Source organism: Zea mays, chromosome 1 (assembly GCF_902167145.1).
Source record: "Zea mays cultivar B73 chromosome 1, Zm-B73-REFERENCE-NAM-5.0, whole genome shotgun sequence".
Lineage (NCBI taxonomy): Eukaryota > Viridiplantae > Streptophyta > Magnoliopsida > Poales > Poaceae > Zea > Zea mays.
The window spans coordinates 64,816,998-64,839,207 of record NC_050096.1 but is presented as its reverse complement, the minus strand read 5'-3'; the positions used below and the strand labels follow the sequence as shown (position 1 = coordinate 64,839,207).

The following is a 22,210-nucleotide window of genomic DNA, read 5'->3' as shown; positions in this document are numbered from 1 at the left end:
AAGTTATATAATGTACCCATCACTTCGGAGGTCGCTGCAGTTTGGATTGAGGGGAGTGAACGTCGAGGTCAATTCAGTAATAGTGTTATGTTGCATGGGAAAGATAGGTCAAGCCACGGGATCCGTTCATACCATGGATGTTATGATGCACTATCATACCCATTGTTTTTTCCTAAAGGTGAACTTGGATGGCATGCAAATATTCCTAAGTCCAATGTTTCCATGGATGAAGTAGACGCATATCGCGATCAACATAGGACAAGGGATGCAAACGATGATGATACTGGTTAGTTGTTTCTTTGTGATTCTAATATAATCCTTGTTAAGTATGTTTTTATCAACACTAATTACTAAACCATGTGGCTGCAGAACGACCCAGCCATCTATGTGTGTCTGTACGTGATTATTATTGCTACAGATTCCAAAGTCGCCCAGGTATATTCAATCCAATACTTTATGGGAAGCGACTTTTCCAACAGTTCGCGGTTGACACCTACATCAAGATTGAGAGCTCTCGTTTGGATTTCATACGTAAAAACCAAGACAGATTAAGGGCGGATCTATACAAGGGTTTGGTAGATAGCTTGCATGAAGGAGAGAACAGAGCAGACAAAATTGGAAAGCGAACTGTGTTGTCTACATCATTTATCGGTGGTCCTCGTGACATGAGACGCCGGTATATGGATGCTATGGCCCTTGTGCGGAAGTTTGGGAAGCCAGACATATTCCTCACTATGACGTGCAACCCCAATTGGGATGAAATAACCACAGAGCTTCTGCCTATGCAGTCACCACAGGATCGTCCGGACCTTGTTGTTCGCATATTCCATGCAAAACTAGAGGAACTGAAGAAGCGATTGACTAAGCATCATATTCTTGGAAAAATCCGGTCATATGTCTATGTCGTGGAGTTCCAGAAGCGAGGTTTGCCTCATGCCCATTTCCTACTCATCATGCAGAGAAAGTACAAGCTAACTTGCCCCGATCAGTATGATCTCCTTATCTCTGCTGAGATCCCTGACAAGAAGAAGTACCCCCAACTGTACAAGATGGTTATAAAGCATATGATGCATGGACCGTGCGGGTTGCTAAATCCTAAATTCCCATGCACTAAGGGTCGTGCTTCATGCAAAAACCATTATCCTAGAGCTTTTAGCAATGCAACGTCTCAAGGAAAGGATTCATATCCTATTTATAGGCGTCGTGATGATGGGCGTAAGGAAACGGTTCGAGGTTGTGAATTGGATAACAGATGGGTCGTCCCTTACAACCCTTACCTCCTCCGACTCTTCAACTGTCACATCAATGTTGAGGCATGTGGGAGCATCAAGGCTGTCAAATACTTGTTCAAATACATATACAAAGGCCACGATCGTGCGTCTGTGGCTGTGACAGATGCAAACAAGGCTGATGGTGACGTTGATGAGATCAAGCAATATAGAGATGCTAGGTGGGTGACCCCTCCAGAAGCCCTCTGGAGGATATTCAGCTTTGATCTAAGTCAAAACTCTCCACCAGTGATGCAATTGCAGCTCCATCTTGAAAACATGCACATGGTGTCATTTCACGAGCGTGCTAAAGTAAATCATGTTGTCCAACGTCCAGGTGTCGATAGGTCAATGCTTATGGCATATTTTGAGGCAAATAGGCTATACGAGGAGGCTCGGGGCATCCTTTACCGTGATTTTCCTGAGTGGTACACTTTGTAGCAGGGTAAAGTGTGGCAAAGGAGGAAACGAAACACGGGTGGACAAGTTGGTAGAATCGTCTCTGCTCATCCAGCTGAGGGGGAGCGCTTTTATCTTCGACTTCTCTTAAACCATGTGACGGGTGCTACCTCCTATGCGGATCTAAGGACAGTAGACGGTGACACACTACCATCTTTTCGTGAGGCAACACAAATGAGGGGACTGCTTGAAGCCGACGACACAATAGATGAGTGTCTCAACGAAGCCGCTATTTACCAAATGTCGTCAGCACTACGAAGGTTGTTTGCAACAATACTGGTATACTGCGAGCCGAACGATGTGGCAGAATTATGGCAGAGACACCTTGACTCAATGTCATAGGACTATCACCGTAGTACTCAAAGCAAAACCCATGTGCAGCAGATGGTATTGATTGACAATAGAAACATTTTGCAGTCAATGGGTAAAGACATAAAGACATTCCCTCTCCCTGCTATCATTGACATATATGATGATTCACATGGTACTGATAGAGAGATTTACGAGGAGGAAAGTATCGAGCCGACGACAGAAGACGTTGCTATGAAAGAAACCCTAAACGAGGAGCAGAGGTCTGCCTATGATAAGATCCTATCTGTCGTCGACACCAATAACGGTGGAGTGTTCTTTATGGATGGGCCTGGTGGGACTGGAAAGACCTATCTGTATAAGGCACTGCTTGCGGCCCTACGCAGTCAGGACAAGATTGCAGTTGCAACAGCTACATCTGGTGTTGCGACTTCCATATTGCCTGGGGGGAGGACTGTCCATTCGCGCTTCAAGATACCACTTACTATTGATGATGGTGTTGTATGTAGTTTCACGAAACAAAGCGGGACAGCGAAGTTGCTACAAAAAGCATCGCTCATTATCTGGGACGAGGCATCAATGACTAAGAGACAAGCAATTGAGGCGCTAGACAATAGCATGCGTGATATAATGGGACGACCTAGGCTGCCCTTTGGTGGGAAGACTGTTGTGTTCGGGGGTGATTTCAGACAAGTTCTCCCTGTTGTGCGCAAGGGGTCAAGGGCTCAGATAGTTGCTGCATCTCTACGGAGTTCTTACCTCTGGGAATCCATGTGCCACCTAAAGCTTGTTCAAAACATGAGAGCACAGAGTGACCCATGGTTTGCAGAATATTTGTTGCGCGTCGGTGGTGGAACTGAGGAAGCAAACCACGATGGTGATGTTCGTCTTCCAGATGAGGTATGTGTGCCATATACTGGTAGTGACCGCGACCTTGATAGACTGATAGATGACATTTACCCCAATCTAAATGAAAATATGTCTAACACAAGCTACATCACTTCAAGAGCAATATTGTCTACACGGAATGACTGGGTGGATATGATAAATATGAGGATGATCGATCGTTTCCAAGGGGAGCAGATGATGTACCATAGCTTTGACACCGCGGTGGATGATCCTAATAACTATTACCCCTCAGAATTTCTAAACACGCTGACTCCTAATGGACTACCCCCGCATGTTCTGAAGCTCAAAGTTGGATGCCCAATCATGTTGCTTAGGAATATAGACCCTGCTAATGAACTTTGCAATGGCACGAGGTTGGTGGTTCGTGGTTTCCAAAAAAATAGTATTGATGCTAAAATTGTCCTGGGCCAGCATGCTGGAATGCAAATTTTCTTGCCTCGTATACCCCTATGCCCCTCTGATGATGAGATGTTCCCATTCCGATTTAAAAGGAAGCAGTTTCCGATAAGACTAAGTTTTGCCATGACGGTTAACAAGGCCCAGGGCCAGACGATTCCTAATGTTGGTGTGTACTTGCCGGAACCAGTGTTTTCTCATGGCCAGCTTTATGTTGCTCTATCAAGGGCCACTGCTCGATCGAAAGTGAAGATACTTGTCATTCCATTCCATGATGAGAAGAAGACGAAGAAGGGGGTTAAAAGGAACTCAACGATAAATGACACAACATACACAAAGAATATCGTTTAAAAGGAGGTCCTTACGCCGTAGCTGACATTGAAGAATGCATGGCAACTAATAACTTGTAATGCACGTGATTATTTTGGTTTTTAGGTGAATATGTATTTGTTGCATTTTATTTATCTATTTTCGCTCCTTTTTAGCTTCCTATTGTTTAGTGGTCATTTGGTTGATACAACAAAGAAAGCAGATGAGCATTGAATAGATGTTATTGGTCTCTTTTCATTATGTTTCATGTATTGTTTAGTAAATAGTCTTTGGTCTTTGTACCTAACTTAACTAGCTATATATAACTGCACCTCACTTAAATAGAGGAACAATGTTCAGTATCTTCACCAAAATCAAGTTGGGTGCTTTCTTCATGTAAATATAATATGGCAGAGACTGTAGCAGTCACACAATGCTGCCAAGATGTTGTAGCAATTGACAATGGAAGATTGAGTGATGTTAGTCGGAGTTTATAAAAGGAACCATGTTCAGGAGCTGCCTGCGATGGCACCATATGTTGGTTGTGATGTGCTCCCTAGAGGCCTTGAAGGTAAGCCTATTCTAAGGAATTATCCCTAGCATATGGAACATATCAAGTTACCATTCCTTCTTACTAATTTGTTTGTTAGTAATATGCTTGGTTGGCTACACAACTCAGTTGAAGCTATAAAAGGAGCGACATACTTGTGTATTTCTAAAAAAAGAATCTTTACGCATGTCTCTTGTACCAACATCAATCTAAAGGTGTCTATTAACGAGTATATATTCAGGAGATGGTCTTGTTCATACTATTTGTTGTCAGCATTTCTTTCATTCACTCTACTCTTCATCAGAGTAAAGGTATGTGGTCACTAACATACTTGTGTGTTCTTCATTTGAACCTATAATCATGTACTCATTGACTACATTTTCATGCATCCTCTATTGAAATGAAATTAATTGCAGCAGTCCAGTGATTAGATTTTATGAATTTAGAATTTGTGCCTTTAACTCTCGTGGCAACTGTTCAGCTTCTATGAATATTTGCTCAAGGTCTGGATCCAGGGGAATAAAACTGAGCATGTAAAACACTACAGGTTTGGGACTATTGTCAACCTGGTTTCACAATGTTAAGTAGGCATTGCAATTTATTTGATTCAACATCTCGAGGGAAGGCGGGAGCACTGCCACGGTCCATGGAGGACCTTGCCCGAGCCACCAGGTCGGTCACTGCCTCCCCCTCCGGCTCTACCTCCTCCACGTCGTTAACTGGGATTTCTAGAGTATGTCAGTGCGATTTGAGCAACATCCTATGCAGTTAACTGGGACTTGACTGCATTCCACCTCCTATACTTATCCCCTGCATGAGCTGTGGGATGGTATTTTGATTAAGTGGCCACCTAATCGGCTTTTTAAATGGCTGGTTGTTTTCGATAGCTGTTGGGTAAAAACAATGTTTCCCTATACCTGCATTGTTGATTCCTATAGATACTATAAATATTGGTGCTAGATAACTGATCTCGTTTTTTACCGAAGAAATGATATGAAGTTGTGTTTGTATGGTTAGGTATTAAATGATGTACGGGTAACTTATAAGTGGTTCTTGTAGTCTAGATTAAATGTTGATAATCCACAGATGTTGATAATCTAGGGGGTTAGTTGATTTTTCATTCATGTACTCTCTTTTCAGTGCATACTTTTCTATATTCAATCTCATGCAGTGTAAATCTATGGAAATCCATAGATGCCAAACCTCTAACTTGCATGAAATGAAGTATATCTCTGGTAAATCTGTTTAATCATTTATGTAAGTTGAGAATCTTTTTACTGGAGCATAAGAAACTTTCATACATTTGTTATTCATTTGATTGGATTCTGCCGTTGTTTGTGTAGGCTGTCAAGTGTAATGCTATCCATTTCATATGCTGTCAACTGTAGTAAGTCATGTTTCCCAAACTGTTCACTTCAAAATAGCATGTTTCCCAAACTGAATGACTATTGTTGTGATGTTACTAAATACTGATGTAGATGTTTCCCCGATTGTGTATGCTTTCAAGAATTGTTTTGATAATGCACTAAATGCTACAGTGAGTGAGTTGAACTTCAAGACAATAGTTGATGGCCTAGGTGTTGTTCTCTATCAGTACCCATTCAATGGTAAGCTTGCCATTGTACAAATATTAGCTCCTTGTTTTGTATTATTTTTCTCATAGTGTGATATAAAGTCTAAAGCCTTTATTCAATTCCAGTACCAGCATACTATGCATTGATACTGCGATCGCTCACCATACTAGAAGATTTAGCACTCTATGCTGACCCTGATTTTAAGGTGCTTGCTGCATCATATCCTTACTTTGCGAAAAGGCTACTGACTGATCCCAACCCATATCTCAGAGATGCTTTAATTGAGCTTGTATTCAAGGATGGAAAATTCAGGCAAGTACTTGCTCATCTCTGTTCACCATCATTAGTTTAGTGCTATGTATTTTGTCTTTTTTTCTTTTCACCATTTTGTTATGTTTATTCTGATCAAGGAGTTCTCAATTGCTAGATTTTAATTGATGGAAACAAAAGGAAAGCAACTGATGTCGATGGAAAAGTGTTGCCCACACTGGTTTATATGGCTCGTGAGAAGAGACCTCAAGAACATCATCACTTCAAACCTAGTGTGATGTGTTTTGTTTTGTACAAATTTTAGTTTTGCATAAAGTAATAGGAACTTTTGGTGTAAGTATGTAATATAGAAATTAGAATTTTTCTTTCATTATCGTAGTATGCATCTCTTCTGGCATGGTAGCATTCCATGTGACAAAAAAAATGTAGCAAGATTTGAAATTATCACCATGCATTTAAGACAAATCTCATATCAGCTGCTGTATATTTTTTGCCCATGCATATTCCTCTATTATCTGGGGATTTTTGTTTTTCCTTGTGGATGACAATTGGTCTTTTATTTTTACATTTGTGATCATGATCTCATATTGACTTGCAGGCTACCAAGAAGATTGCTGATGCAAAGCTAGCTAAAGATTTCCAAGCAGTCCTAAAAGAATTCCAGAAAGCCCAACGATTAGCAACAGAGAGAGAAGCTGCATATGCACCTTTTATTTCTCAAGCGGTCTTGCCACAGAGGTAATTTGCTGTCATATATATTTTTTATTCCATATGTTTTTCTGTTGCATTTCTACGCGGATTTTCTTTTTCCAAAGAGAAGTTGTTGTTTTAAGTTCCACTCAAGCTGTTAAGGTGTCCCCTCTCCCCATGCCTTAGATTCTTAAGCGTAAGGCGGTAGTCAGTCGCCATGCCTCGCCTTACTATGCGTTACGACATTATATTTCTGCATCATTATAATTTGCAGCAATGAAGTTATCAACTTTTGAAAGCTAACCTTACTCTGCCATGAGGCTAAATAGCAGAAATTTATTACTTTCTGAGATAAGCCCACAAACTGAACCATTTTTGCTTGATATATTCTGTTTGTGTATTGTGGCCTCTTACTGAGTTACTGAAATAAGTTTGGTTCACTACCACATTTTTCCATAACAAAGTTAAGCATGTCGGACCAAGTGCTAGCATTTGGTTCATGACTGCTGTTTTAGCTTGCTAGCTCCTATCCAAGTTGTCAGATCCATGTTCTATTTTCGAACACTTTTGTTGCAAGGAGGGAAAGTGGTCTTCATTTCACATGATAAAATGTTAAATCTGTCATAGTCTATTTTAGTGACATTTGCTCTCAATAGAAATAGTAAATATGATCTTTGGAGAATTTTTGCTTTCATATTTTAGGCATGGCCCCTACCTCACTAGGACAGATTCTGGTTCAGCACAAGAGATGGACAGAAGGCTTTCTCCAGATCTCCCTCTAAAAGTACAACCTGTTTCTGCTAGGTCACAGGAAGATCAGCCTGGGCCTTCAAATGGGTTACTCCATCTGCGGGTGCTGGGCTGCTAACAGCTTCCCCACCCTTTACTATGTCACTATCCCTTCACTTTGCTTCCTCAATGGCATCTCGTTGTTCCCTGAGGTGAGTTGATATATACATTTCGATTGTTGCTTCTTTCTATATGAACTTTAGTCACATTCTAAAAGAGAACATGCATCTGCAAATGTACTCAACCCAGATAACCAATCCCTGGTTTGTACCGTTTGCATATGTTGTTGTGGCTGCATACTCCTGCAGCTTGGTGGAATCCCTGCAATGTGGCGACACTGCTGTCGAGTGGTGGAACACGCAAAGGATGTGGCTTTTCAGAAGAATCACCTCATACCTCTTGGCAACCATCGACACAATCTGCAGAATGCTTGGCGTCACCGAGTCGGGATTCACCCTGACGGCGAAGGTGACCGATCCGCAGGCCCTAGAGAGGTACAAGAAGGGGATTATGTTGTTTGGGTCCTTCTCCACGATGTTTGTGATCATTACAACTGTTGCACTGCTTAACCTGGCGTGCATGATGCTCGGGGTGGCAAAGGTTTTGTTGTGTAAAGGAGCGGTGAGTCTGGGAGCTATGTTTGTGCAGACCGTTCTATGTGCTCTGATAGTAGCGATCAATTTCCCAGTGTATGAAGCAATGTTTGTCCGCAAGGACAGTGGCAGATTACCAGCTTCTGTCAGTGTAGTTTCGCTCTGCATTGTATTACCATTTTGTATACTACTTCCAACCAAGTTGTAGATGTGGAGCTGCTGAAAGATGATATATATATTTGAAACTCGATGGTGACCGGGCATAAAATCTAGGTGTACAAAGTACAATCTGGAATGATAATAGTTACAATCGAGTTAAATAAGTTGTGATTTGTACTTGACCGATCAGAGTGTGCATTCAGCTATGATTCTTCTGTCTCAATTAACAATAATCATTTTTTTTCAACAACATTACCGGTCAGCACTCAGCAGCGACTGTCAACCTGTCACTGGCTAATTGAGAGAAAATTTATCTTGAGAGAAAATTTATCTCAAGCTAAACGAAAAATTCCATCTCTAAACGTTATCACAATCACAATAAATAGTTTCCAAGCATAGACTATCCGGCTACCAAACTACACCTGGCCTGACTAAATCAGAGCGAACTAGAACTATATATGGTGCACAACTTATATTTCATTCCAAGTTGATTCTTCCACAAAACTGTGCAAGCTTACAATAAATGTATGCGCCCAACATAAGGATACTTGTTGAGTGGCTCCCCACAGCCGACAAAGCAGCCAGTATTTCCACGGGTGGTGAAGAATGGGGATTCAAAGAGGTTTAGAAGCTTTTGAATCGATTGCCTAACCAGCGAAGATGCAGTTACCCTGCTTCTCCTGCCCCAACCAGTGACAATGTCAATTGTTTCAGGTCCAGTGCCCAATGTCAAAACCTGCCTATGGAACCAGGCAAGTGTCGTGGAGAGTGCAGTCACTGTTGTGCCTTCATGCATCAGGTGAAGGTTGATTAGCCAATTAGACGAGCTCTTCTCCCTTACAGAATCTGAGGCCCAACCCAAACTCCTCCCCCGTCGGCCCAGCTACCTGCGCGACCACTCCCGTACTCCCGCCGCGCTCAGATCGAAAATTCTCTTCCCCCGCCGGCCCAGCGACCTGCACGACCCACTCCCGGGTGCCGCACTCGGATCGTAACTGTCCTGCGCAGGCTGCACTCAAGTTCCTGCCGTTCTGCGCGGCCTCCTAAACTCAAGTTCGCCACGCCACGCTCGGATCGTAACCGTCCTGCGCTCGCTCCTGCTGTTCTGCGCGGCCTCCTACGCTCAAGTTCGCCAAGGTGAGAAGCCAGCTCATGCGCTCGGATCGGTAACCGTCTGCGGCTCCTGCGCTCAAGCTCGTCCACGGCTCCTGCGCTCAAGCTTGCCAAGGTGAGAAGCTAGCGCATCGCGCTCGGATTTGTAACAGTTCGCGGCCTCATGCGCTCAAGTTCGCATAGGTGAGAAGCGTCCTCCGGTGAGTCTTCCTCTCTGTTCCTTTCATATCCCATTGCGCACTTGTTGCCCTATATGGTGACCGGGTGTCATCCAACGCTGCGTCATCCATGGGCGAGCAGCCTTAGCCATGGTGGTCGGGCTCTCCTCTACGCGCTCTATAGCCCTGCCCCAGCCGACCTCGAACCTCCGGCGGCCGTCTTCCTCCACTGTGTAGCCCGACCGCGCTGCCTCTTGCCAGCCTTGCGCGCAGAACGGATCCGAGTAAAAAACCATCGCCGAGCGTCATTCTTCTTCCTCGGCGAGCCGCCCTCCCTGCCCCTTGCCAGCTCTGCGCGCGGCCACGGACAGCGCCGCCGGCGTGCCCACCTGGTCGGCCGAATGTTGCTCCTATAAGGTAGCTGGGTCATTGCTGTGGAAACCAACAGTCGTCATTTGGTGTATGTATCAATTCGAACTGAGTAAAACAGTGAATACACAAAAACTACCTATGAGGAAAATGCTTGGAGAAGGTGGTCTTCAGGGAGAATAATTTAGACCAGAGCCCTCTCATTCTCAATACAATATCAATCGATGGTCGGAAGTGATTTCACAGATGTGCTCCATATGCTTTAGTTTATGGTTTCCATAATGGTGACATAGAAGTTATCCGATTTCTGAACTTGTCACCTGCTGCTGCAAAATTTGGTGGTCGAGGGATTTACCCACATATTTTCCGAGAGAAGACATTGTGTGTGTATTCATACACGTATATGGATTTGTACACATAGTTCTATATAAAATCTGCCATACCTTAATTTTTGTGCGTCCTCCACCACATGCTCATTGGAATATATTTCCTTCTATCTCGGTCGTGCCATTGGATCAGTATATTTAGATATATTGTATTTGCAATATTTGTAGGACTGTTTCACCTTGATGGATTCTTCAGACGAGACAAATGAATTACCCGTTGATGAAAGCCAATTGGACAAGCATTCAACAGTTGATAATGAATCACCTCTCGATGGAAAAATAGATGAGCATACCAGACTTCCTATACTTCCTATTGAAGAAGATATATTTGGAACACAGATAAATTATCTAGCGCCAATAGATGAATGCAAATTTGCATTGCATCATAATAAACCAAAAAAGGACATGGCGACTGTAATTGTTCAAGAAGGTATTACAATCATGTATTAGTTACCTCTACTATTATTATTTGATCCGTTCGTAGTACTAATTAACTTCGACCATTCTCTATATATATGATTGGGTTTCTAGATTATATGTGTAATCAAGGAGATATGACCCTTATCGAATCAATTAAAAACATTCCTTATGCGACAATGGATGTTGAACTTGTATGCATTGGCTCTCAAGTAATTTCCAAAAAATTTATGGAATGTCTATTTCAACCGGATTCTTATTTGGGGGATGAGGTAATATATTTTTTGGTACGCGTGCACACACAAATTTATGTATTTTAACTAAATATAGTTTTTGTACATGTATTTGCAGATCATAAATTCTTACATATACTTTTTGATAGCACAAGAACATATGAAGCAGCGTCCTGGTGGTACAGTCCACATAGAGATTACATTTGTTAGTGAATTTTTTAAACGAGATGCTGATGATGATCTAAAATTTGATGATATATACTGTGAAACTAGCGAAAGATCTCAAGTTGAGCGAAGGGTATTATTATATCTTCAACATGACATGGTAACAAAATAATTTACTATATATATATATATGAGTTTAGTTATAAAATCATCGTACGATACTTATGAAACTAATATATATATATATATATATATATTGCAGGTGTTCATACCTATAAACATTCGTGAACTTCACTGGTATCTTGTTGTGCTTAACGCCAAAAGACGAGAGATACAAATACTCGATTCACTGGGTTCTTCATTGGGTCATAAAGATCTCGATTGTGTTGTGAGTAAATGAAACTCGTTACTAATTTTGTTTGTGGTTATGAGTAATTTGTTGATGTGATTTACTAATTTTGTTGTAGCTAAAGGGTTTGCAAAAGCAAATAGATGGTGTGTCGCATTACATGAAACTTAAAGACCATAATTGGTCAGACCTTCAAGTTGCCTATTGGCCTTGGAAACTTATAGAGTTTAAAGATGCCAAGCAGACAGATAGGTATATAATTGATCTTTCTAAAACTGTTTCATTTAAATTGGAAACATATTTGATTTGATTTTTTAATGTAGTTCTTCGTGTGGACTTTTCCTACTTAATTATATGGAGTACTGGACAGGAGTCGAACTATCAGACAATTTTACACAGGTATATCAAAAAAGCTATCATATACATATCTACAGCGGTATGATAAATAACACCATATATTTTCTTACTTTTCAGGCCGATATAAAAAACTTTAGGCCAAAATTGACCGCTATTTTATTGTCTTCGGATTTGAACAAGAGAAAGGGATATCCATTATATAAAAATAAGACAAATAAAAGTATAGAAGATAATGAGACTGACTCCAGTGGTGTTGAGATTTTAGAACCCTCCCCAAATCCTAACAAGAGGAAACGAAGTCCTCCGATTAGCCCCGAAGATGATCCTATATCATTATATTTTGAAGAAATATGTGCCAAAGAAAAGAATGATGTCATCCCTACTCCAACCTCTGTTAATGAGTGTGGCAAGGAATCTTTAATTAGTGGTCTTTCCACGAAGGATATGCCAGTGAAAAAAGCAGATATGATAGAGTTTCCATGCGATTATATCATGACAATTCAAGGTACCACAATTTTAGAGTAAGTTCCCCGTATTTTATTTATTTATATATATTTAATAATCACGTTATGTGTATTGCTCAGATATAATTGAATATTTGTTATACAACATTGCTATACAGGGCTAAATGGGTCCGAAGCTTCAAACCATACCGGATAGATTTGACTGTCAAGACACTACAGGAATTATTAAATGTGAATAAAGATATGCCTATAGATTGTTTTAACATGGCTGTTCGGATTCTTGCCCATAATGAACCAAATATGTTGTCTCTCGCAAAACGAAGGATTACAAAACACTATATGGACCTGCGTTTTTGTGTAAGTTTGTTATTTAAAAATATTGTTATAACATGTATGATATTATCTTAGTTATTATATTATTATGTTTTCTCTAGGAAATGTGTGGTTTTGACGAAGAATCGAAGTCATATAAGGATCCTAGCGCGATAGAGTTGGCAGAAACATTAACAAATTGGCCTCAAATGAATTATTATATCACATTTTGCAAATTTGTAAGTCATAATTCCTTTGATATCTATATGGTTAAATAAATTGTGCAAACATATAATTCTAATGTCTTATGGTTTGCAGGTTCTTATGCCATGGAGATACTCTACAGGCTATGTACTTTTCATCATTAATCATGCAAACAAATCTGTGTCTGTGTTTAATTTCACACCTATTCCAGAATGGTGCAAAGATATACCACTAAATTTTTTTTGGGAAGTTATTCTTCTTATTTCGAAGAAATATAAGGCTGCATACGGTGTCAAACGTATTGGATGGTCACATGACATTTATATGTGGCAACATTCAATTCGACCTAATGCTCCACTCGACTTAAAAGGGTAATTACTTAAAATTATTATGTCATATATATATATATGTTATGTTTATAATTTTATAATATAACAAGGTTGGTAACTTTTTTAGTGTTAATACTGGTCATTTTGCTCTGCTTTATGGAGTGGTGGGAAAGTGGGTTTGCGCAATTTAGTATGGTGAGAATAATATCATATATGTAATTTGTAGTTAATGAATGATAATATTACTTATAACATTTTTTGCAGGATGGTGCGACTCTGCGTAGGAATTTACTTATTGATCTATTGACATACGAGGGGAACACATATCGATTTAACATTCCTGTAGATATACGAGAGTACCTTGATCGTATTATGGTCAAAGATTAGATGAAATAGATAGTTATGCTTATGTTTATTTTATATTTATTGATTTTGAATTTTTGCCATTAAATCTTCTTGTTAAATTTTATATAATACACTATTAGATAAGCGCCCGTGTGTTGCAGTCCTGAGTTTCTCTTCATCACAATCTTAGGTTGCTCTTCGAGGTTCTGAATGTTCTAGATTGTAGGTTTTAGGTAACGTTCTCCAATTTTCATCAGTCATAGGAAAATATATTTTGGTATCTAGCAAACTTGTGTTGTATAAATTCTTTCATGTGATTTCTGCGAGTTTTGGTATGGACTGACATAGCATTGTTTCGATAGGTAAACAGACTAATTTTACATTTATACTCACAACAATAGATGATGTTTAATCATAGATTCTGCCGTCACTATTGTACTCACACCGCCCGTCGCTAGGGCCTTGGAGGGTCGCAATTTGTGTTCCGTGGCATCGCACGGGCACGTTCCTACACAACCGTGCATTCTTGCCCAATTTTTCAAAGAAAAGAAAACAATAAGAACAGGTATCCTACTGTCTCCATTCACTTATTATGATTTATGATGTTAGGAACAACTAGATAGTGTTGCCGGCAAAGCACCAATACTATCACCAAATATTATTGCCCAATTTACTATAAGAACACAGAATCTTATTCTTGTAATTTCCTAAATCCTAACGAATAGGAAAAGAGGGCCACCCAACTTACAAAGTCTTTTTTGTTTTGCATAGGATTATCTGTAATTTTGAATGAAAATTTGTGTGGCACCGTTGAACAGCTAAAGCTAAGCAGGGAGTGCCTTGCCTGCTCCTTCTCTGTTACAAGCCTACAAGACTGATCAATTATACCATTCAGGTGGTTTAACTCTATTATGTGTTGTGTTCTTTTGTCAAGCCATCTAAACCTGTACCTGCTTCTGTTAAGTCTTCTGTATTTTGTAATTACTTTTCTTTATTTCAGTTCATGGCAGTTTGTTGCTGATAAAGTTGCATATGCACTCACTCAAGGTCTCAAGGTAATCGCTTGCATTGGTGAGACCCTTGAGTAGAGAGAGGCAGGAACAACAATGGATGTTGTTGCTGCACAAACAAAGGCTATTGCTGGTAACTTTTACAGTTTTATTTTCTGTTATATTCTGATCATCTTATGTTTTTAACTTATTCCTGCTTCTGTTCAGTATAGGGTTCAGGATGCATATGCTCTCTTAGTCCTGTTTTTACTTTATTAAATAATAAAAATCATGGTGGTGGGGTTGATGTATTTGTGTGTGAATTGGACACAGAAATAATTCTGAAACTATTGTCATTTTAATAAAGAACTACGCTATACATGATACATATATTTGTACCTGACACCATTTTTTAACACTTCAATTTTTTTAGCTTCATGTGCTCATTCTAGCTGTTGCTTTGAATTTTATTCCTTCACATAGAAATGAAGGACTTCTGAATTTCTCTAATTCACTGTTTACTGCCTCTCCTTTTGTTTTGCAGAAAAAATATCAGATTGGACAAATATTGTGTTGGCATATGAACCAGTTTGGGCTATTGGTACCGGCAAGGTTGCAACTCCTGCTTAGGCTCAGGAGGTATAGCTTCTTATGCACGAGCAATAACTGCATGATTTTTTTCCACACGGTAGATAGTTGCTTCCATTTGTGTCTCTCGGTATTCTTGATTTACATAGCGATATCAATGTTATTAATTCTGCTTTGTGTATCATTTGAGATGTGCATGGTATTGTAGGTTCATGATGGTCTGAGAAAGTGGCTCCACTCCAATGTTAGCCCTGCAGTTGCTGAATTGACAAGGATAATTTATGGAGGTAGCACCACTACAATATTTTTAATTGTGTTGCATCTCATTTCTTTACAATATGTTGAAAACCCTGCCACAAATAACTAAATGTCTTATTCAAATGTCACTCGAAGGGGTTACAACCCCTGGGAAATGAGGGGAATCCCAAGAGGATTTATGTTTCCAAACTAGCCCTTAGGACTGGTTGTGGAACCAGGAAACTAAGCATAACCTATTTTTGTAGAATGTCGAATTCTTGCATACAGTTCACAGTTAGCTTATCATTGCTCTGAACTAGGGTTTGCTACTGTGTATCACAATCTCTTGTGTTCCCTCTCCAGGGTCTGTAAATGGAGCTAACTGCAAAGAACTTGCAGTGCAACCAGATGTTGATGGATTCCTTGTTGGTGGAGGCTCATTGAAGGTATGATCTTTGTGGTCATCCTTGTGAAAATATATATAAGGGCCTTAGGCAGTGTAACCTTGATTCTAATGTTAATATAATACTTTGAGAATTAAACTGGTTTACAATATCATCATATTCCTGTTTGGTACACTTGGTAATTTCAGATTGTTCTCCCAAAGTTGCTTGTAGCCTCCAAACCTGTTGCATCAAAAGCATTGTAGCTCGTTCAGAGTAGGTGTACTTCAATTGCTAATGATACATTTGATTAAAAGGAACTGAAAATACAACAATATGCAATGAAAGCAGATGTACATCTAATGCTTGTATGGCCCTTATAGTGTGAGCATGGGTACAACTATTTGATGGTGTTCAATATGATTTATGACAATGACCATTTATGCAAAATTTTCAGGTGAACAGAGATAGATATAATGATGGTAGCATCAAACATTCACTCTTGAAGCAGTCATCATTGGATCTATTGACGATTGAGACTCTTGGTTTGAAGAAAAATGACAGCTTTTCAAGATGGATGAGTAAAGAACTTGAAGAGGTTGTTGATTTGGGTATTAAATCCACTTCTGATGCTTTCTGGAGTAGCATTGAGACAGTGGAGGTGCCTGATGGTTCTAATGTTCTGACTAATGAACAGCTGGATGCTTATGTAGTGAACCCTTCATTTTCTCAAGACCAACTATTCAGCATTCTCGATGTTTCACCAAGTTGTGCATATATTGGTACAAATACAAAGGTATGTAAGCTGTTTTGTGCTCTTATAAACAGGTGTGTGCACAGTTTAGTCAAGGAAACCTGTGTAAACGATTTGTAACAGGTGAAACCTTTCTGTTGCATTTTTATGTTTAGTTGTCATGTAATTTGGTGCTTTATCAGGTGCAGGAATAGCTGAAGCAGACTCTTGCGCCTCAGGTGCAGGAATATCCTTAGGTAATTGAGTTGATGTTGCCCTTGAGCACTGATCTCAATTGTTATTCCATAAGCGAAGTGAATGCATTGATGTCACTGAACTTCCCTGATTGACTGTGGCTGACTTCCTTTATGATTCGAATTTCAGAGCCTAGATCTTCCTAGAATTGATCGGACTGTCCGATGCTCGCTTAGATCACAAGGTGAGCTTTCTCTTAGCGTGCTTCAATATGCAGTATAAGTTTCAGTGAGTGCTCAAATATTTGATGGTGTTTTAATGCAAGTACAGGTGCTCATATACCAACCTTTGAGCCTGTTCCTGAGTCAAGTGTCTCGATAGTGGACGACAGAACTCCTGAGGACAAAGAAAGGTGGTGGAGGAGGGGCTTGAGAGCCATTTCAGAGGGGAAGTTGGCTATTGTTTTATTGGCTGGTGGCCAGGTATTCTAGGACTCACTTAGATTGCTATATGGTTCAGTGGTTGTCCATATTATGTTTTATGGTATGATGGAAAACACTCATATACTTTGCTATTTGTTTTTATCAACTGGGGACAGGGGACTAGGCTTGGCAGTTCTGACCCTAAGGGATGTTTCAGTAAGTCTTCCCACCTAAGCCATTGAATTTTAGTTTAACTTATGTTACATGAAATAGGGTGAATGAAATAAATAAAAAGACAAGCTGTTTTGTTGTAGTATGAGTGTGATCCTTGGCTCCTAATGTTGGTAATTGAGTTGATGTTACCCTTGAGCACTGATCTCAATTATTATTCCATAAGCGAATTGAATGCATTGATGTCACTGATCTTCCCTGATTGACTGTGGCTGACTTCCTTTACGATTCAAATTTCAGAGCCTAGATGTACCTAGAATTGATTGGACTGTCCGATGCTCGCTTAGAAGGAGACTATCGTCAACTTCACTCGCGGTTAAGAACACATGCTGAGAGTGTGGCATTTTATGGCGGTGAGAACAGAGAAGCATCTCATATTATGCAGTGGTTTGAGGCTCTTGTTGAGCACCTGAATCTTGTGCGTCATGAAAACTGGTGGTTCGGCATGATTCAAGATTTCTTTCTGAAGTATTTTGGTGCTACTGTGGCAGTTGTCCTTATTATAGAACCTTTCTTCTCTGGCAACCTTAGACCTGATTCATCTACACTTGGAAGGGCTGAAATGTTGAGCAATCTTCGATATCACACAAGTGTGATCATATCACTGTTTCAGTCTCTTGGGATCCTTTCTATCAGCACAAGACGTTTAAATATTCTAAGGTGCAGTTCTCCACCTATTTTAGAAGTTGCTACCTGGTAGATCTGAATCGTGGAAGGTGGCACCTTGCTTCAAAAAGTTGCTGGATTATGGTGCACGTCATCCAATTAAGTCTGGTTTCATTTTTTGAAAGCATTTGCATTGTTGAAAGTTGAAAACTGAACATTCCTGTATCTTCAATTTATTATGGACTGAACATTTTTTACTATATAAATTTTGTGCTACAATAAGCGAGTGATGAGGAATCAGTGGTAGTGGTACCTCTCACCATGAGCATTTGCTTGACCTCAGTATCTAGCATAGCAATCTCTGTACTATCTTCCCATTACTAATGTAATTTCTTTTTTGCCTTTCTTTGACAAAGTATCTCATGTATACCATCTTTTCAGATCATTGAACTGAATAAGCTGATCCGATTTGCTGACTGCTCCTCTCACCACTCAAAATTTGTGATGGAACAGGACCATCAAGCCTATGAAGAGGTTGATCACTATGCTAAGAGGAAAGCAGCCAATATCTGTGCTTCCACCGGTGCTAGAGTTGTCAAGAGAAAAATAGAAGCAAGCAGGATCCCACCTAATGGTTTAGTCAGAAGAACAGGCAAGGAACAGAAAGTATCTACACATGAATTTCGCCAGTTAACCAAGAACGAGTTGCCCCCAAAGGTGTCTGCTAGGAATGCCATCAACGGAGATCATTTTCATAGGCCTTTAAGTAGCAGATACAACGATCTGCCTGAGAAACCTCTGCGCACCAGAGAAGAGGATGAGTGCTCGGTGGCTAGCTGCAACGCTAATTACTCAGAGCACAGTACCAGTGATGATGACCATGAATCAGTCAGAACGGGCAGTTGTTTCCTGATGATGTTATGTCTGCATGTGAGTATGGGCAGGAGACTGAGGACGCCTATGGCTCTGGTTTGTTTCTGAACATCCATGAGCTAGAGCTGCGAGCATATCGATCAACCGTCAGAGCTCTCCATGCTGCAGGACCTCTGACGTGGGAGCAAGAGTCGCTCCTGACGAACCTCCGCCTCTCGCTCAACATCTCGAACGAGGAACACTTGCTTCAGTTGAGGCATCTCCTATCTTTTTGAAAATTTTAAAAAATCAATATTTTTTTGAACACCTGTAGATTACCTCCAACTCGCAGAGAATCTCCGCAGGCTTGTAGCGTGCGTAACTCGAGGGTGTTGTATATAGAGAAGAGTCCAGAGAAATTAACATGTAGCTGTTGTACTTCATCAGAACTTTGTTGCTAGGAGTACATGAGTCTTGCAATTTTTTTAAAACTTTAGTGCTCATTTTATATTGTTGTTCCCACAATGATCAACCGTCCGAAGCTTCCATGGATCGTCTGTTTGCTCAGGCGTCCAAACAGTGGCAGCGTGGGCAAAGCTTGACCCTGGAGAGCCGACGTGCGCGCATGGTGAGGTGGCTTCAGTACCGAGGGTTCAACTGGGCTGTGACCAATGCCGTTATCAGGAAGCTGGAGGCTCAGCACCCTCCACCCTGACTCTTCTGACTATATGAATGGCAACAAACATATCAAGTTCAAACTGAGAAGTTCAGGCGGATGCTGCCTCGCCTTCTGTTCTTGTGCTCTGTTTTTTTAGGGAAACTGTGAAACGAAGTGTGGACGACCATGTTGATGGGCAGGTAACACAGGGAGGAACAACTAAACAAGTTCATACACGCCGAGGCTTTGGCTAACGGTGAGAAACATAAACAAATTAAATAAAAAAACATGTACTACATTGGTATGCTAACATTTCAAAACTGGATTTGACAAGTTGAGTGTTAAGAACCAATTAGATTAGAGTTAGTAGTCTCAGCTGACAGATTAGGAACTAGGCATTAGAACTAACTGTCTGTTTAATCATATATGCATAAATGTGCAAGATCGATCAATGGAACATCGTTCATTCATTTCTTGTTGTGAGTCCTCTTTCCGTTCAAACACCGATATCGGCATGCAGCCCCCGCGAGTTAAGACGGCAATGTGGCAACAACAGTGACAATTTTGCATTCGAAACCATTCCAGCGTTGCACAACATAAATAAATAAGCTAAAAGCCTGATCACTGCTCAGGTTAGTGAACCTGAAACCTCTACTAAACTGATTAGGAGAAATTACTCTGAAAACTTATCTCTTAACTGAAGTACAATAGTTTCTCCAATAAAGGGGACCAGAGGGGAAAAGCTAACCTCAAAGTATAGAACATACATCACTATATTATAGATCTACTATCAGTGAAGAGGCACCCAGCTGCTGCTTGATGCTTCGGTTCATCTTTACATCATGTCTGAAGTTCCTAGATAGAACACAAAAAATCAGGAGTTCTCTTCAATCACCTTCAGCAATTGCAGCGTTAAACTTATATGGCTATACCTGTACAATTCGACCGGTATACATGCCAGTGTGCATGTTGATATTCACTGGAGTGTTTATGGCCTCCAGCCATGCATAATTATCTGGGTTACCAGCTACCTTCGTGCGTCCAGCTGCTGCTGTCGAGGAGCATCAAATGACCATGACAAAACAAATAGCATGAGAAAACAAATAGCCTCTTTGGTTGTATACCTAAAGTGCCAAACATTGCCACATTTTTTCTACCACACTTGCCTAAGATTTAGCGCTCAAATTCTTCGCCAGATTTTGACATATCTATGGGAATCTTGCACACTTTTATAAGTCACTAGGTAGGTGCCCGTGCGATGCCACGGAACATAAATTGCGAACCTCCAATGGACTTCATTTGAGACAAGTGATGCCTAAGAAAATGGGGGTAAACTGACACAGCTATCACTTGCATTACTTGCCCTATGCGCGGAAGAATCTGACACAGCTATCACCCATGAAGATTTCCGGTTAACTTGTGGAACCGGACTTCATTTGAGACAAGACAACAATACCAGTGTTGAGCTTGCCACTCGGCCATGGCACACACAAGAACACGGGATGATCAAGTAAGAACTGAACAGAATGCACTAATATAAAAGGTTGGCTTGCGTTCGCTTCCTTGCTCCACAGGAAGCATAGCTGATATACAAATCGAGATTTATGTTCCGTGGCATCGCACGAGCACCTACCTAGTATAATATGAAAAAGCTTACTGCCAGTGCGAAAAAAATGTTGTAAACTTGTCTTAGCCTTTTTTTGTTTCGATTTCGATGATTCGTAGCCGACTGTTTTGGGCCTAATCCCGTGATCTACAGGCCCACGCCAAGACCAAACGACCGTGGCTCGGCCTTCCACGTACGTCGGCCAACTATAAAATACAAAAATCGCACGGCCTCGCGCCCTCGCCTCGCCTACCCCGCGCTCCTACTCGTCTTCCACATACCCGTCGTCGCGGTCGCGTTCGGACCTCGGAAGCTTCCGGAGACTACCCGTCGCTCCCCGTGCCCTTGACAAAAATAGGTACGCCTCCGACTCCAGAAGGGAGGGTATATTACGCCGCTCTGATTGCTGGTAGTCTGCAGCCAGGGCCCTCGTCTGATTTGCTCCGCGGAGGTGAGCGTTGCGGCGTGCACTCCCCGTGGTCTGCCCCGCTTCGAGTCCGATGCGGTTGGATGATGTTCAACTTGCGTTTTGTATAGTCGATTCGGTCGTTTTCCTTGTAGAGGAACCTTAGTTCGTTATCGCGTCGTGGATGGTGGGGCGTCGTCGTGTTGCCTTGGACTTATGCCGTGTTCGGCACACCAGCATTTCGAAACTGGCTACCAGATTGAGTGGTTTCATTGCGCAGAAGAGGAGGACAGTGTGCGTGTTGAAGCTGTTAAACCCCGACGGTGGGATGGACGGCGGTTCATGCGTGTTGCTGTGTTGGTAGAATCTCCCAGTATAGTTGTGAGAAGAGAAGATATGAAACCTTTGTTTTCTTGGGCACGCTGACTGTTTGCTTCAAACAAAACATGCACAACAGTTAAAAGAAAGCCCAGTAATGAATGTCCCAATTCAATTGATTGCCTCACATACCACCATCTTGACATGTCCCCGTCTCCTCGACCTCGAGAGAGATCTTCACCGGCTGACAGCAGATCAAAGAGTGCAAGCCCCGTCGAGGTGAGTGCTGCAGTGCACTCCCATGGTCTGTCCCGCTTTGAATCTGACGCGGTTGGATGATGTTCGTCGTGCCGTTTGTCTAGTCGTTTTCCCTGTAGAGGAACCCTAGTTCGTCATCGCGTTGCGGATGGTGGAGCGTCATCCTGCTACCTTGGACTTATGCCTTGTTCTGCACACAAATTTGAAACAGGCGAACGGATTGAGTTGTTTAATTGTGTGTGTGTGTTTGTT

The 22,210-nt window shown here is 41.1% G+C and overlaps 1 long non-coding RNA gene and 2 pseudogenes across 2 annotated transcripts; all 3 read left to right on the top strand.

The window, feature by feature from the left end:
• Positions 1 to 5,731: 5,731 nt before the first annotated feature.
• On the top strand, positions 5,732 to 6,063 carry LOC109943635 (uncharacterized). The gene is made up of 2 exons (XR_002266681.1): positions 5,732 to 5,807; positions 5,900 to 6,063. It is a non-coding gene; the product is annotated as an uncharacterized lncRNA (long non-coding RNA).
• Positions 6,064 to 6,073: 10 nt separating this feature from the next.
• LOC109941205 (cellulose synthase-like protein E2) lies at positions 6,074 to 8,324 on the top strand (annotated as a pseudogene).
• Positions 8,325 to 18,326: 10,002 nt separating this feature from the next.
• LOC103635589 (uncharacterized) lies at positions 18,327 to 19,222 on the top strand (annotated as a pseudogene). The gene has a single exon (XR_002266680.2). The product of XR_002266680.2 is annotated as an uncharacterized protein (transcript).
• The last annotated feature ends 2,988 nt before the right edge of the window (positions 19,223 to 22,210 follow it).